Source organism: Tyto alba, unplaced genomic scaffold, assembly GCF_018691265.1.
Source record: "Tyto alba isolate M040663 unplaced genomic scaffold, T.alba_DEE_v4.0 Super-Scaffold_46, whole genome shotgun sequence".
NCBI classification, from domain to species: domain Eukaryota; kingdom Metazoa; phylum Chordata; class Aves; order Strigiformes; family Tytonidae; genus Tyto; species Tyto alba.
The window spans coordinates 10,257,629-10,273,856 of NW_024881322.1; the positions used below are offsets into that span (position 1 = coordinate 10,257,629).

Below are 16,228 nucleotides of genomic sequence, written 5' to 3' on the forward strand. Positions count from 1 at the left end.
CATGTCAAAGGCAACGTGTAGTTAGTTGTTTGCTGGAGGCCTGCTAACATACGACATAGAGTCTGACACTGGCTGTGCTCATGCTCCCCTTCTTACAGAAGTCCTAGGTTGACCTTCATGTTTAACAAGCATAAAACTGTGCTACAAAGTCTGATGCAAGCCTTTTCTAGCTTCTTAGTTGAACTGAGCTCATTTCTTGAAGCTTATGTTTATTTTATTTCAAAACTTTATTTTAAGATTGAATAATTATTCTACGTTTTCCACTCTGGGCCAGATTTTGGCTTTTGCCAAGATCTGCTCTTTTGACATTTTTGATAAATATTTGCTCTGGATGCAGTTTCGTCTGGGCTGACAGTGCTAGAAAGAGTTAGAGCGCAGACAGGTGCACTTAAAGCATCTCTCTGTTGTTTTTTCTTGTCTTAGTTTTTTCTCGTAGACCATCTCTGACCTCGGGGATCCCTGCTGTTTCCAGGCTGACCATATTTTTTGCTATCCAAAACTGGAGGGTGGTTTTGTTATGTGCGCAGCTAGTGTCTGCTAAGGGCGTCACCCAGCTGCCATTGAAGTCAACGGAAAGACTCCCATCGATCTCAATGTGTGTTGGATCGGGCCTGGAGTTGTGATCACAACTTCATTTCACTGTGGACACAGTGAGTCATAAACTGAAGCCTTCAGAAGTTAGAGGCGGGGGGATTTATCCTGCCTTTTGAAAAATAACCTCTCCCCCACTCCGCTTTGACGTTGGCAAGAAAAGGGTAATTATGCCGAGGCAGTGACTACAAAAGCAACAAGAAAAATAGTGCTGTCCTGGTCTCTAAGGAAATTTCAGTCTAAATTCTCATGAACGGACACATTTTGCTCCTATCAGATATAACTTCCATGCAGCAATCAGGGTTGGCCAACAACCAGATTTTTATGCAAAGCGTTTTCTGAAGCTTGCAAATGTGGACCTTAATCAGACACAGCCCTGTTTAAGTTAGTCGACTGAGGTTAATCAGGGACACAAAGATCTGCCTGTGTGGAATGGCTTGCAGGCTCATAACCACAGGAAAACCCGAAACGTTCAGTTTTCATTGTAGATACATGTTTCAAATGCATGCAGTTTGCTATGTGGCATTATCATACCTACCTCAACCCAGTGTTTTAAGTAAACTCCTGAAAAGCAACCATAGGGTAAATATCCCATCGCTGCTTCATCAACATCACTTCTTTGCTGGCCAGTCATGGCCGGAGCACCCGAGAGGCAGTGGCTGTTGGCAAAGGCTGCCTGCTCCCCATCAGCCAGCCGCTGCCGCGTTACCTGCCACCTGAGCTCTACCACCAAGTGGGGCTGGAACAGTCGCTGATGGTTGTTTCAGCCAGCTTGTTGGGGGTGTGTTTCTCTGGGTCATACTGTTGACTGTCTACACTCCGGCTTAGAGTGTAAGAACTACCAACAGTGATCCTAGGCTGAGCCTACTCCTGTTGGATTCATTACTAAACTTTCCTTTTTGCTTCTTTTACAGCCCCAGCCTTAGCTACACTCCACATCTTATGTTTTCTCCAGTGTGCCTTGCCCGCTGCTTCTTTCCCCTTCAGGATCAAGATTTTGGGGATAGACAAGGAGGGCAGGGACAGTCTTCTCTTTTGGTTTCATGTAGTGTTCAGCTGATACCAGGAGAAGAGAAAACAAACAGGTTTTTATGGAGTAGATGTGCCATTTCCTATTTGGAAGAGGTCATGGCAGTAGGGTTATTATTTGATGTGAAAGGAGAGCACTTGAAACGGTTCCCTAGAGCTCTTGAGGCAGAGCTGCGTCACATTATCTGTTGAACACAGGACGTGCTTTTCAATCCTTTGTTGCCTACTTTCTGGAGTTACTTCCTCTTGTGCTCTTTGCGTATTAATCCTTCCTCACTCTTGTTCAACCCTCTGTTGGCCACCAGCTCAGGACATTTCACAAAACTTGTAACAGTCATCAGCACGATTTTGCTGTTGGGGCAAAAGTGTTTAATTTTAAGGTAGTGTCTACCGGTTCAGATTTGAATATGACATCACTACAAACCAGTCAGAGATCCTGGCACTCCAAAGGTCTGAACCAAAAATCCTGCTGACTGCACAGTGGCCAGAAGCTTCACTTCTCATTTTCTTGGAGAAACAGAACAAGAAGTGTACTGCCTGGCACTGCTGAAGCCATTCGACAGACGTTAGTGCTCAGTTATGAAGGAAGAAAAGCATGAAGTGGGGAGCAGAGCAGAAATCACACAGGTGGTGTTTGAGGGCTGGGGTGTTACTTATCACATGCTGTATTCATAGAGTTTCACCCTTATCTTCCATACTGTTTTTCACAGAGTGATTTTCAGGGGAGAGCCAGTAACTGTCCTATGAAAAATGCAATGGTGGGGAGAGGAAAATTTCCATGTGGTCAGGAAAGTCAGTAGGAGGAAGAAAATTCATTTCTCTCTTCTATGAGTGTATTTTAACTGTAAGCTCCCTGAGCTGTTGTACAGTGTGCGGCACATCAAGATATCTAGGTTACTTGAGACTGCCTTAACAACCATAATTGCAGAGCAGAAAAACAACCTGGAGATATCGTATCAGTGTTTATTTAAAAACAGAACTGTGTGTTGGTAGTCTCTTTAGTTTCAGTTGTATTTGCAAAAGGCAGGCACAGATATTGGCAACAGAAACTGGTAGTACAATAGAGGACCAACAGAGCTGTGTTTAGAGAAATAAGTCTGTTATTCTGGCAGGCTGTGTGCATGCACGTGTCTAATCCCTGTCCTTGACTGAAGAGAAGCAGCGTGTGATCAGGTGCAAATATAACAGCATTCATCTGGAGGAGAGGTGATGACTTTTCAAAATAAACAGAGTGTGGGCACGCATGTCTGACTTATCTCAACTACTTCTTAGTTGTTTTAGGATGTGTGATTGTAAAGGAAAAAACAGCGGTGTCTGACCTATTAAAATCATATAATCCGTCCGTTCTGTGGTCATTATGGTGACTCAACAGGCTAAGTATTGAGCTACGCTGAGCGACTGCAAATTTGTTTCCCAGACTTGGTTTTGGGAGTGGTTTCTGCAGCTTAACGTTTAGGGGAATGAACGATGATCATGGGTAAAATTTTCAGAATTGGCCAAGTTACTTGGGAACCCAAGCCCCATTTTTTAAGATTATGTAGTGTGCAGACTTCTGAGACCCTTAATTTGCGTTGAAACATAGAACTGAATTTTCAGCAGTTTCTCTAAATCTAACCTGAGTTTTGGGGATCTAAAATGCTTCAGAAGCTACTGTGTATAGAAGTCGCTTCTGAGAATAAGAACTAAAGGGAGGTACTCAAACATCCTGCATTTACTTTTCTGCCATAGATGCCAGGTTCTTTCAGGTGTCTGCCGCTGGTAACGCCAGTGTGTTTGGAAAGGTGGCACTGGAAAGCTGCTGCGATGGATGCGGGCTGGCAGTCAGGTGCTGGGCGATGGCCTGGAGCACGCAGCAGCTGTTCTGGGGAGAGCTGTGTGCCGCAGCGGCACCGAGGGTTGGCTGTACAAGCCTCAACTTTCGCGTTGCCGTCATAACCCAAGTTACGAGCCAGTTTGCTGAGTCTGTCAGTGATGCTCCCTGCCAAGGTGGCCGGTTCCTTGGAGAAGATCCTTGTACAAGGAGGGAGCCGTGGTCCATGAGGGCTGTGTGGAGGAGCATCTCGTCTCGCCCAGGCTGTTCAGTCTGGCTGTTTCTGCCTATGAGAGGCAACAGCCACTTCCATTTCCAAGTTCTTGATCTTGCTGGAGGTCAGCCAGGCTATACAGTTCAGGGAGGCAGCGAAGCTATTTGCCTTCGCTGTTACAGGTGGGCTGGGTGGGAAGAGATGAGGACACCACTCGGGAGGTGGTTGAAAGTCTTCAGCCACTGAGCTGCAGCACTAACAAGCAAGTAGACTCTGTCAGAGGAAGCTGGGAACTGTTGGCTTAGCAATGCTTTTTCTGTCTTGTGTTTTATTGCTTTTGATAACTTTATTGGACAGCAACATCTTTGTCAGAGTTGTGGGGGAAAAAAAAAAAAGGAAAAAAAAAAGATAACTGAGTATGAATAAAGCAGATCCATTGCTTTGAGATGCCATATGCTGTTTAGTGTAATGTTCTCAAAACCCTTCTCAAAGCAGCAAAGTACTCTAGAGCTGTTCCATACGCTACCGAAACACAGCACCCATCCAAACTGCAAAACATAAACTGGCTCTTAACTTTGAAAGAGCAGGATCCACAAAACCCTTTGAAGTTGAGAAGAAAATGTAGATAAGCAGTGTCCAGTGACCTCAAATTGATGATTTGCTGGAGTGCTTAGAAACTGCTGTCAGAGATTCAATGGGGCCTTTACTATCACATCAGTCATAGATATTGTTGACTGGATGTTCTTAAAAAAATACAGGTTCTTATCAAGAGGTTTTGTTTTTCTAAAAAACATTGTTAAATGATAGCCACTGGAACCGTATTGCTGTTGATACTAATGGATATTGGATTAAGCCTTTTATCCATCTGAACCCTTTAAAGTTTGGGGAATACTTCCTTCCTCATATAATCTCTTCCTTGTCTATTTGAACTCATTGGCATAACGTGTACTTGCATTGAAATTTATGGCTCATTTTCTACTATTGGACATTACTGTAAAAACTTAAAGCAAAACCAGGACTGCACTGAAGGCGTATGTCACATCCCACTTCATCTCTCAGAATGTAATATTCCTACATTTCTGCAACTCAGACCAGAGGACCAGTGTTTTCACAAGAACTCACTGTCATTTTTATTCAGGGATTTTTTTACTCTTTTTTTTTTTTTTTTTTTTTTTTTTATTGGTAGAGACTTAGAGTGGAGATGAACAGAGAGAGAGATTCAAGTTCATAATTTGTTCTGTGCTCACAGACAGCACGCAGACAGTTGATGGTGACGTGACTCCACAGCTAAACAAACACGATGAAAGAAATCTTTATATTCATGATCTTAATTTGGGCTCCATTCAGCCTGAGGCCTGATGTAATTCAGATGGCACAGCTGGCAACATCACACCTATTCTCACAGGACCAAATGCCATTTGTCTGAAAAAGTATCTCCTCTGAAGGATAAACCATAATCTTCTAATTTAGGGCTGACCTTGCACTGCTGTGAGCTGGGAAAAAAACTGACTGTACATTGCTTTCAGAGAAATCGGACGGATAAAAGGACACTTTACCATTTGATGCATTAGTCCTTCAGTTGTAATCTGTTTACGTTAAAGATCCAGATCTCCTTTATGTAAAAGGGCCAGCAATTTAAAACAGTTTTAGGTATTCAAGAGAGCATTTACTGAAATGCCTCCAGAAATCTGTCCGTTCGTGCAGTTAGTGTACGCACTCTGTAGAATCTTTCCTATCCGTAGCCTCTCCCTGTCTTCCCATCCCAGTTTGGTCACTGCAGTTATGGTGCATGACACGATGGGCTGGTTCAGGGCACGGTCTCCTCCCAGTGCTGCGTATCCATCAGTGTCCCGTGGTGGCTGTAGCTGTCCCTGGGCTGAGCGGTGGCTGTGTGCTGGGGCTCTCTTCCTCGCAGCGTGAGGGAATATGTTCCAGTATTGTCCCAGCAGCTGGGGAGCGGCTGTGGCATGGTCCCAGGAGCAGGATTTGAGGGGTACTACTGCATCCTGGAATTTGGAGAGAGCTAAGACCAGGGCACGCACTGAATTGTTCATCCCACGGTTTATCTTCTGTATGCAGTCGAACTGTATTTTCCTTGATATGCCAGAAAGAGAAGGGTTTTGAACATGATGGCTGCATATGTTACAGTTGAGAGCGTACTTGAAAGCTGAAGAGTTTGGGTTAACTAGTAAAAGGTTTTTCCGTTTTTGCTTACTTTTGTAACTCAGGGCTGCACACCTAGTGAAATCGATGAGAATTTTGCCTTTGGCACAGGGTTCTCATCCCAGGACTTTATGTTAGATGCACATTTATAACATAGGTGGGAGGTATGTACAAGAAATACATTTCTCTGTTTCCAATTCAAACCCAGCCTCAATTCCTGAGGTTGGTCCACACTGCCAAAACTGAAACCATCATTCAGCCTCTGGCCTTATTGATGACAGCAATAGTATAACTGTGGTGGACAACTCTTAGTATTGTGTCATCCGAGTGGAATTGGAAGATGTAGTGATAAAACCTGTGCCTCTGAATCCGGTCCACACCCTGCCTCTGCCAGCACTTTCAAGGATGAATTTTGGTAGCTGATTGCCAGTTAGGAGAGACGAAGCATTCAGGGAAGGAGGCAGCATGTTTTAATTATAAGAACAGAAGTATTTCCTTTTTTTTTTTTTTAACCTTCTCTGCATTTCATTTTACAGTCTGTTTGTTCACTAATGTGCCTAATTTTCATGCTACTGCTATTCCTTTGTTAGCACTATTGATTTGTTCATGTGACAAGAGAATTTAAGTTACATATTTATTATGTTGTAGTTCAGAGGATGCTCTTGTGCTTTTTCTTGTCAGAGATCATCTTGCTCTGAAAGTTTTATTCTCCAACTAGAGAACTGATTAGTTTTGCATATCAACAGGCTTGTCCATTTATTAACTACGTGGGACAGGTTTTCAACTGGATGGCATTTTCACAGACAAGTGAAGCCAGTGAAATGGTACCAATTTATGCCTTTATCTGTATGCCAGAATTGAAAGGTAGGGTTCAAACATCCTTCCATCCTCTCCATTTTGCTATGAACTGATGACTAAACTTGACATGATTGGATGTTTCAATCCAGGAAAGGACAGTGACATAGCAAATAATACTGAGTTATTCAGAAAAAGCATAAATACACTTCTCTGTCACATAATGTGGGAGGGGGTTAAATTTAAAGGAGCTTTGGGAAAGAAAAATTCTTGCCACAGTGGCCAGGTGTCATGAAGAGGTAAGAGTAGGAATAAGAGTTGTGTAAGTAAATGTGTAAGATTAGAAACTGATGCAGTCTTAGAAATGGACTGTTGACAATTCAGGGATGAATACAGTAGAAAATAGGACAGGATTTTCTTCTCAAGCCAGGATTTAATCATCAGATCAGTGCAAAGACTGAAGGAAAGAGTCTTTTCCCATGCCTGTCACACTAGGGCTGCTTTCTGGAGAGTTGGACTTGTGGCCATCTGGCCAGTGAATTTGGGGCTGTGGATCTGTGTAGCTGCCGCAGCAGCAGTCCAACTCCTGACCCTCATGTTGGTCAACTTCATCCCTGTCTTCAGACAACCTTCAGCTTGACCTTCCCTGTAGATTTGCAAGGAATTTCAGGCTCAGCAACTTTCTGAGTTCTCTCTCTCGAAGTATTTTTACCTGTTGCTCTTCGTAACTCAAAAGGGAATTTATTTTCTCCTCCAAAGTGTTTTTAAAACATGGTATAGTGTCTGGCGTGCTGGGGAGGGGGATGATGTCTGGGTGAAACGGGGCCACCTTGTGCAATATTTTGGCTCTTCTAGAATAAGGAGCATTATGCCCAGCATGGCATTGCATAACCTGAAGGTACCACTGGCCAGTGAAACCTCTCCTCAGCTCTGCCAAGCAGACCTGTTTCTTTCAGTTGTTTTTGTTTACTGCCTCACTTTTAAGGCCCTGGGGGAAATGCATGTATGTTGACAAGAGATCTTAGATTCCACAGGGAAAATGTGTGTCCTCCAGAGGCTCTGGAGGACAGCTTTTTGCCAATATCATGGTCACTCTCTGATACCTGAGTCACAGGTCAAGGACAGGATTTTCTGCCAAGAGTTTGTTCCCATGTGTGAAAGTGCAGAAGGCTCAACCTGTGAGACAGTCCTTGTTTTCAGTTGTGTATTAATTTCCGGAGTTGGTACCTTTTATACCTTCATACCCAGGAGTAAATTAGGGGTTGCCAACAGCAGCATAACTGTCCTTCTCCAAAACCTGGTTTATGACAGGTGGTAGTAAGAAAGAATCACTTGTTTTCATCTGAACTTGTACTTTTTTTTTTCATCTTTTACAAATATAGATCCTTGACAAATGTTTATTTGAGAATCAGTTTAATTATTCTTTTGAAGGTTGTATGCACACATTTGGCTTTATGTCCCACCTGACTATTTAAAGGTGCTTTCCTTGTACCACAAAAAGTGAATTAAGAGTAATTTTTTCAATTCTTGCTTTTACTTTGAGAATTTAGTTAACAACGTTCCTACAGTCAGTAGGGCTGTTCCCATAACTTAGCAATGACCATATTTTTGCTTGTTCAGATTTTGTTTTGAAATTTTAATGATTTTCAGAATTTCTGGCATCAGAACATGAATTTGGCAGGCACTTTCTTCTTGTACAGTGCTCACACTGTAGTTGTTACAATTCTTCAGTCTTTGTCTACTAAGATTTCATATGTCTCAGGAGCTGCTTAGCTGTTCATTCCATGAAAGCTTATTTTATCCCTTTCACTCCTTATGAAATTTACCCTTTCATTCTGGCATCATCCAGACTATATTTTGTGGGCCAAATCCAGCCCAGAGGGAACTTCCATCCAGCCTTCTGCCTTTCCCTGATGAATAGCTCCTTGTTGCTTTAGTAATTGTCTGGCACTTGAATCCCCCTGTGTTGCTACCCCTGTGCCCATGTCAGAGGAGAAGGGACTGGATGCACAGCTTGGAAATTACCCCAGTCAGTCACCTCTGTGAGTGAGGGTCAGTGGTATGCATTGCCATATTGGAAGAATAATGGAGAAGTCACTGGTAATGTGTGTGGATGCCACACTACATGTGTATAGCTTCTTTTGCACATAAAACAGCGCAGGGTTGAGTGAGCTTGGGACATTATTAATTTATTGTCTGACAAAAAAAAAAAAACAACAAACCCAAACTGTAAAATTTTGGCAGCCAGGAATATTTGTATTATCAAATATAATTGATAAATACCAAATTATTCTAAATATGGAGGTCTCTGCTTTTTTTTTTTTTTTTGTGAATAAAAGAACGTGTTTCAAAACTTAATAGAAATGCACACAGAACTGCATAACTGTCTGATTCAACACAAATGTCCCCAAAGAGTCATCTAAAAGCTACAGGTGTAAAGTCACATAAGGTTTCTAGAATTCTAAAGAATAGTAAAAATCCTGATTGCTGCCTTCTTTTGAATCTTAGAAGGCTGAAAATGTTTTGCTCTAGCTCCTCCCAAAATTGTAAACAACAGCAATCTCTTCATTACAATTGAAAATGTCTTTTAATATGAAATATCCAACAAGTGGCTTATCCTTAAATTCATTTAACTCATTTGCCTTTCTCGAATGGAAGGTAATATTGCATACTTACTGGATATCTTATTTTCTATGTGTATTATTTATCCTGAGGACATTTCATAATGAAATGTGATATTGTGACTGATAGCAAAACAATGCAGAAGACCAAAATTACCACATGTATTGCAACATCCCATATTAAGGTTACTTGTGATGAACCTTGTTTCTTTACTCCATTTAAAAAATAACACTGTAAGAACGCTGTGCATATTTAGCTTTTGGTCAGTTGAATAGTTCACAAGTAATTAATTCCAAAAATGGCTTCGCTGACCCTTGTTGATTGACTTCTTGTGCAGTAATGTGCTTTTCAGAATCTTCTCCTTTATAGCTATTGCCAAATATTATTTCATATTTTTGAGTGTATGTTCAAAACACAGAGTCAACTGCTTTACTGGAGCTAGCAGTAAAGCAGGAGAAGTTTTATGACATCTGTAATTAATATCCCAGGTTGTCTATTGGGAACAAACTGTTTTCTAATAGATTCTTTTTTTTTTTTTTTTTTTTTTTTTTTTAAGAACTAACATTCTTTTTCTTCAGGCTTTGATATGGTGAGAAAAAAATCCCCACACAACACTTCCACAGAATTGTACCACTTACCATCAGGATAAAGAATTAAAACCTCTGCCTTTCTTCTGCTCTGTTCATATTCTGAGTTTGGGACCAGTTGCAGAAAAAAAAAAAAGGCTTAAGATAGCAGTGAAGGTGACCACTTACAAGGCTTTCCGCCTAGGTTTCAGTCTCTGATGTTGCCCATCTGTTTTTAAGTCAGTTCTGGTACTTTCACACTTAGCAAGCCTTTTCTGCTGTCCTCCTGTCAGTTCTTTGTGGTAATTCACAGTGAGCTTGCTGCTTCATCTGAAAATCAGATGGCTCAGTAGATAAGAGGGTTCCAAAAAATGTGATGTGCTTGGCATTTGCTATTTATTTTGGTGAAACCCTACACAGGAAAGCTGGTGTGAGACCTGTATGGTGTTTAGCTGCTGAACAGCTGGGAATTTCTCCTTAAGTAGTCTGTCTGCATGGAAACCTGCTGTTTGTATGGATACCTGTTGTTTCAGGAATTAATGTTTCTGAGGGGGGATGGCCAGATTTTCCCCACCAGATTTTCCCCAAAGTTTTCCAAGGGCAGTTTTGTGGATGGCAGTGCTTAAGGCTTTTAAATACTCACATGGAACACAGAGTCAATGAAGTGAACGCAGCAAAGAAAGATGTAATTTTTCATCCTTTCAGTATCTCCTAAAACCACTTGCAACCGTGGTTTTATCATGTTCAGATACTTTTCTTGCCAGGAAACTTATGATTCTGCCATACTTTCAGGCAGCCAGCATTGGAAAGTTTACTCATGCTATGCAGTTATGGTAATTCTCAGAGGATGTTTATTATTTGGAAAGCAGAGTTCCATACAGGATGAGGAATTCTTACGACAATTAGTTCCCAAATTAATGTATCACTATTTAATTAGATCCAGATTTGTTGGCCTACATCGTCTGTGGAAGAAATAAATTTATTTTTTCTTATCTGTGGTGGCATCTGGGGACTTGGACGCCTCCTTGTATCAATTTAAACACCTGCCCACAAAAACACACAAGGATTTGCAAAGTCAGACTGGTTTGTTACCCTCCCTGTCCCTGTCCCAGAAAAGAATGAAAGAGACAAATATGGATAATGTGCTTGATAAAGTGTGAAGGTATGCCATCTCCTGCACTTTTTTATAGAAGGGGGAAAAGAGTTAGGGAGAATAAAAGGAGATACGGGTGTGAGAGTGGAGACACCCCGTTCGTTTTCTTTATCCCCCTGTTATTGAAGAATGAAAATGTAAGGGACCATTTAATGGCCTCAACACAGCAGAAGATGAAGGACCTGCTATTTTTTCTAACTTATCTTCAGGTCTGCCTGTCTCCAAAACCAAATGTAAGCATGTAGATACTGATTCTCAATACACTTATGTGTATTCTTTGTTTATTGACATATTTAACTTAATTTTTGGTTAGTTCCATTGCCTGTAAGAGTAGGTGATTTCACTATGTACCTCATAGGCAGGTTATTTTAAGTTCCTAAATCCTTAATGTAAGTAATCTAGTCTTCTGAAGCAGAAAATAGTTGGCCATCAGAGACAGAGGCAGAATTGGGTATAATTCCAATAAGTTCAGGGTACCCAGTCTGTCACATCGGTTGTGCTAACAGAGTCAAGCCAGGTCAAAGTGACCTACGGTCTGGCACGGAGGCACGGGCTGCCGTTTGAGGCACGGCCAAATGTAGGTACCACAACTGCTTAGCTGAAGCCTGGCAAAGGGATCCATGGTGGGTCAAGAGGGATCTCCTCTCGTACTGTGTTTTGGAAGCCTAACACACATCTGAAACACAGTTTGGTTCTCTGGAGTTCCTTCTTCTGAAAGAATGGAAAAATTCACTTACAAAGCTTGTACTATGTCTCTGCAGAATATCTATTGTAACTGAGATGCTTATATACTGTAGCAATAGTAACTATAAACATTGTTCAATGCATTCAGTGTCCTTTGAATCACTTTTTTTTAAACATGGAAGCATTCTTTAAATATCCAGTATTCTCCTCCATGTTGAACTAATGAATTATCTGCCGTTTGCAATTGCTGCCCCCATTTATAATCAATCTGGTCTTCATAATTCAACCCCCACACCATGCAACCCCCTATTTAAATGCAGTTTCATGCTATAAAAATCCATAGATACTTTTTGTGTTTTTTAAAATACCATTTAAAATATTATGAAAAGAAGAATGTTACAATACGCATATGAAGTTTGCTGTGGAATTAGCATGGTATATGAACAAGCATCAAATATAAAGACAAATATCTGCTTAACTCATTAGCCTGAACTCTTTATACTGAAGCAGTTTATGTAGAAATTAAGCTTCGTTAGAGCTGATCATAGCAGTCTGCAGCTACAATGCTCTTGAGATACACCTGCTATATAGAGGGCTGGGGCTTTGAGCACATCTCCACCCAGGTGCTTTTTGTAAGAAGAGGTGAGCAGCAACCAAATCACCGTCCTGGCCAGAGTCAGTTTCCTCTATGATTTTTGCTCCTCACCACCTCCCTCCCTCAGAATTACTTTTCTGTTCCCTGAATGACTCCCAGCTACAGGGTTAATGCAGTGCGGAGAACCTGGGAGAGCCAGTACTCCAAGAGCTGCAGCAGAGCAGAAAACAAATGGATAAATGAAAATGCTACGAAGATTTCTCATAAGTGAATTCATTCTTCTGAGTTTCCATACTCTCAGAGCTGTAGGAGTTTTGTTGAATTAGCTGTGCAAATGACTACATAAAAAAGGCCCCAAATAGGGGTTTTTATAACAAAAAGATGTTTGAAATAATTTTAAGTGTTTGTAGTTAAGGATATAAGATAATACTAATTACTTTGCCTAAAAACGAAGACCAGAACACTGTGAAGAAGAGAACAAGTAATACCGTGAAAGCCAGAGTATTCAAAAGTCAGCTTAAACTTGTGGAAATACATTTTGGGGAGTTGAGAGCACATCAAACATGCTGTATTTGCCTTCCAGCATCTCCTCAGATTGCCCATTTGAGATAAACATTTTTCAGCTTCTTTTTCTCTTCTTAATGGAATGGCTAATAAACACCTGATGTAACATCTGTACAAATCAGTTAAACTTCTCTGGCTGATTTCACAGGGGTTTAGGTCAGGTTAATGCATCATTTTGGAGAAGGAGTTTTGCAGCCAGATTTATCTCTAATTACATAGCTGGTAGATGGAAATTGTAAACAGCAGCAGTTACATGAGGATCTGCTGTTACGATGTGGAAAGAACAATTGTCTCTTGACAGCCAGGGGAAACATGAGATGGGAGGGAAAATCTAATAGGCAGAAAAGTGATTTCTACTGAGGCACTTCTCTGGGGAGAGAATTCAGGAGTTTCTTATGCTGTCTTTGAATAGAAAAAAGGTGTCTAGTAATGTTGGGCACCACAGTTTTACAATGATTTCACTGACACAGCAAATTTTAGAAAAGTCTGAATACCGTCCCTCTGAAAATTTGCCCTTTTCAAGTATCTTCATGTTGAACATCTAAAATAAGAAGCTGTTCAAAACCACTGGTCAGTTTTGACAATCTTGCCCATTAAATGTATACAGTAATGCAATTAGAAACAGCAAAACCCTACAATATGCAAATATAACACACTGTAAATTTTGAATAATTATCAAGTCACTTGTACTTTAAAAACAAGACTTATTTTTGTATTTGTTATGGTTATAGGAATGGAAAGGGAAAATAATTTTGTCATGTACAAAAGTTATGAATTCATATTAATTAAGAAAAGCTCAAAGACAACTGTGGCTCCCTGGCAGTGTATGTATGTCAGTGGGCTCTGTGTCAGGAAAAAAACCCAAAATGAGGTAGGCATACCTGTTTGCTAAAGACTTCAGTTTGTATTTGTGTCAGATGCTAAATGGTAAAGCTATTTCTGTCATGTTTTAAGCAGCATGGGTAGTCTAAACATCTTCAATAAGTCTAGTGACCTTTTCCTGAGTAATGGAAAACTTTTTGCTGTGCCAGTGCAGTATATTTATACCAATATTATTTACAGGTCTTGTCCTCCTTGCTGCTACTTCTTAGAACTATCCTTGAATGAAAAATAAATGTGTCAGGTTTTAATACAATTAAAATGGCTATAAACATTCTTAAAAATAGAAATGTATTCTTAACCATGCTTACTTTAGCTCATTGCTATGTCTTCAGCAACTGCTGTTTCTGTGATGGGCTAACAGATAATCTGTGAAATGGTTCTGCATCAAATACACCGATGTCTACTCTAAAGCAAGTACTCAATAATTTGAAGAAAAAGGGTTTAAAATTCATATTAATCTATTAATTATTTATGTATTTGCAGTCCAGCTGATTTTTAAAAACATACTGAGGTCTGCCTTTCTTGTGATGCATCATGGATATTGCTTATGGAGGATTCCTACAAGCAGTATATGTGTGGTCACTGCTGAAAGTCCCCCACAAAAGGCAGAAAAGTTGTGGGTTACTGGAGAGTTGTAATAACAAAAAGCACAGTAACTCAATAGAGGACAGAAACCCCCAGTTTTGTGAAGAGCAATTTTAACAGATATACCTTTTAATTATTCCCTTTGAATGCTGAGCATGTATTATTTGAATCCTATCTCTCCAGTCCTTATTATATCCCATCTGTTTATCTGTTCCCTTAAGCATGGCATCCAAAACTAGGCACAGTGTTACCACTCAGACCTCATCAGGGCTAAGCAGAACAGAACAAATGACCTCCCTATTTGACCCAGAACTGTAAAGTTGCCTTCCTAAATCATTACTGCATACAGTACCACATCTCAATGTATACGTGTTCAAAATCCCATTTGCTTTATAACCACGGAGCAATTAATGTCTGTCCCTAATGATATGTTTTATCTTACACAGGCATTCCCTTCTTTTCTCTCATTCTTTTATTTTGCATGCTTTCAGTTAGACCTGCCTTGACTTTTAACACACCAATGCTTTGTATTTGAATCCAGTCACTAATTCATGTACTAACCAAGGAATACTACTTTTGATTGATAGCTGCTGAAGGAAGAAGAAAAAGACCTGCACAAAGACTTCTGCATGAAATGCATAAGTTATTTTACATTGGAGTTGGGGAGGGAGAAAATGTGCAGTGCCAGGACTTCAGGTTGCATTTATTTCCAGTGAAGTGAATCTTCATATTTCACAAAATGTATTTAAAAATAAGGTATATTCAGATCACTGGATAAAGATGTTAGAGAGTTAAAGTGTACTTAGCTTTCAAACTGTGTTGTCTGATTATCCTAGCTGGCTTGACTTCCAAACTCCCTTGAAAACAGACCTAGTGTTTTTTATTTTTTACATTGGACAGATATCTGAAAGACCTGAATCATCCCTCCTAAGGACATCATTGCAGATGGAAGGTGGAAATCATTACATCTTGGGGCAGTAATCTGGTACGAGGACGTATTCTCACATTTTTTTCCAGGGAATATTCCATTGTGAGAAAAAAACTTGCTCTATCAGAATAGGAACTTACTCCCCATCTGTTCCAAAGGGCAATCTGTTCCTCAGTCTTCTTCATGATTACTTTTTATACAGGAATGCATACTGAAAAGCAACTAACTGGCCAAGTGTGTGCCTGATGGGATTTACAACCTCAGTGAAGAGCAATATAGGTCTCCTGAATTTCATGTAGTCCCTGTTCATGGTATCTGAAGTGTCTTCTGTGTTTATACACAGAAGTTAAGATGTGAAAGAAGCTGTTGTGCCCAGTCCTAGCTGAAAAACTGGTGTTTATTTTTTATTATTCTTTTATTCCAAAGTAAGCATCTGGAAAAGGGAAGATTGTTTAAGTTTAGTTATCTGTTATTAGGCCCCAATACTGAGCCCTGGGGAACACCACTTGTGACAAGCAGGCAACTGGATTGAAATCCAATCAACTCTTTGGGCCCGCCCATCCATCCATCCATCCATCCATCCATCCATCCATCCATCCAGTCTTTTACCCAGTGAAGAGAGCACCCATCCAAGCTATGAACAGCCAGTTTCTCCAGGAGAATGCTATGGGAAATGGTGTCAAAGGCTTTACTAAAGTCTAAGTAGACAAGATCCACAGCCTTTCCCTCATCCACTACGTGGGTCACCTTGTCATAGAAGGAGGTCGGGTTAGTCAAGCAGGACCTGCCTTCCATAAACACATACTGACTGGGCCTGATCACCTGGTTGTCCTGTACATGCCGTGTGATGGCACTCAAGATGATCTGCTCCATAATCTTCCCTGGCACCGAGGTCAGACTGACAGGCCTGTAGTTCCCTGGATCCTCCTTCTTGGCCCTTCTTGTAGATGGGTGCCACATTTGCTAACCTCCAGCCATCTGGGACCTCCCTGGTTAGCCAGGACTGCTGATAAATGATTGAAAGGGGCTTAGTAAGCACTTCTGCCA

General features: G+C 40.8%; 1 protein-coding gene across 1 annotated transcript in view; it reads left to right on the plus strand.

The window, feature by feature from the left end:
* The window catches only part of LOC104368008 (mammalian ependymin-related protein 1), a 32,275-nt gene that overhangs the window by 3,058 nt on the left and 12,989 nt on the right, over positions 1 to 16,228 (plus strand). The gene's annotated exons all lie outside the window — the stretch shown is intronic.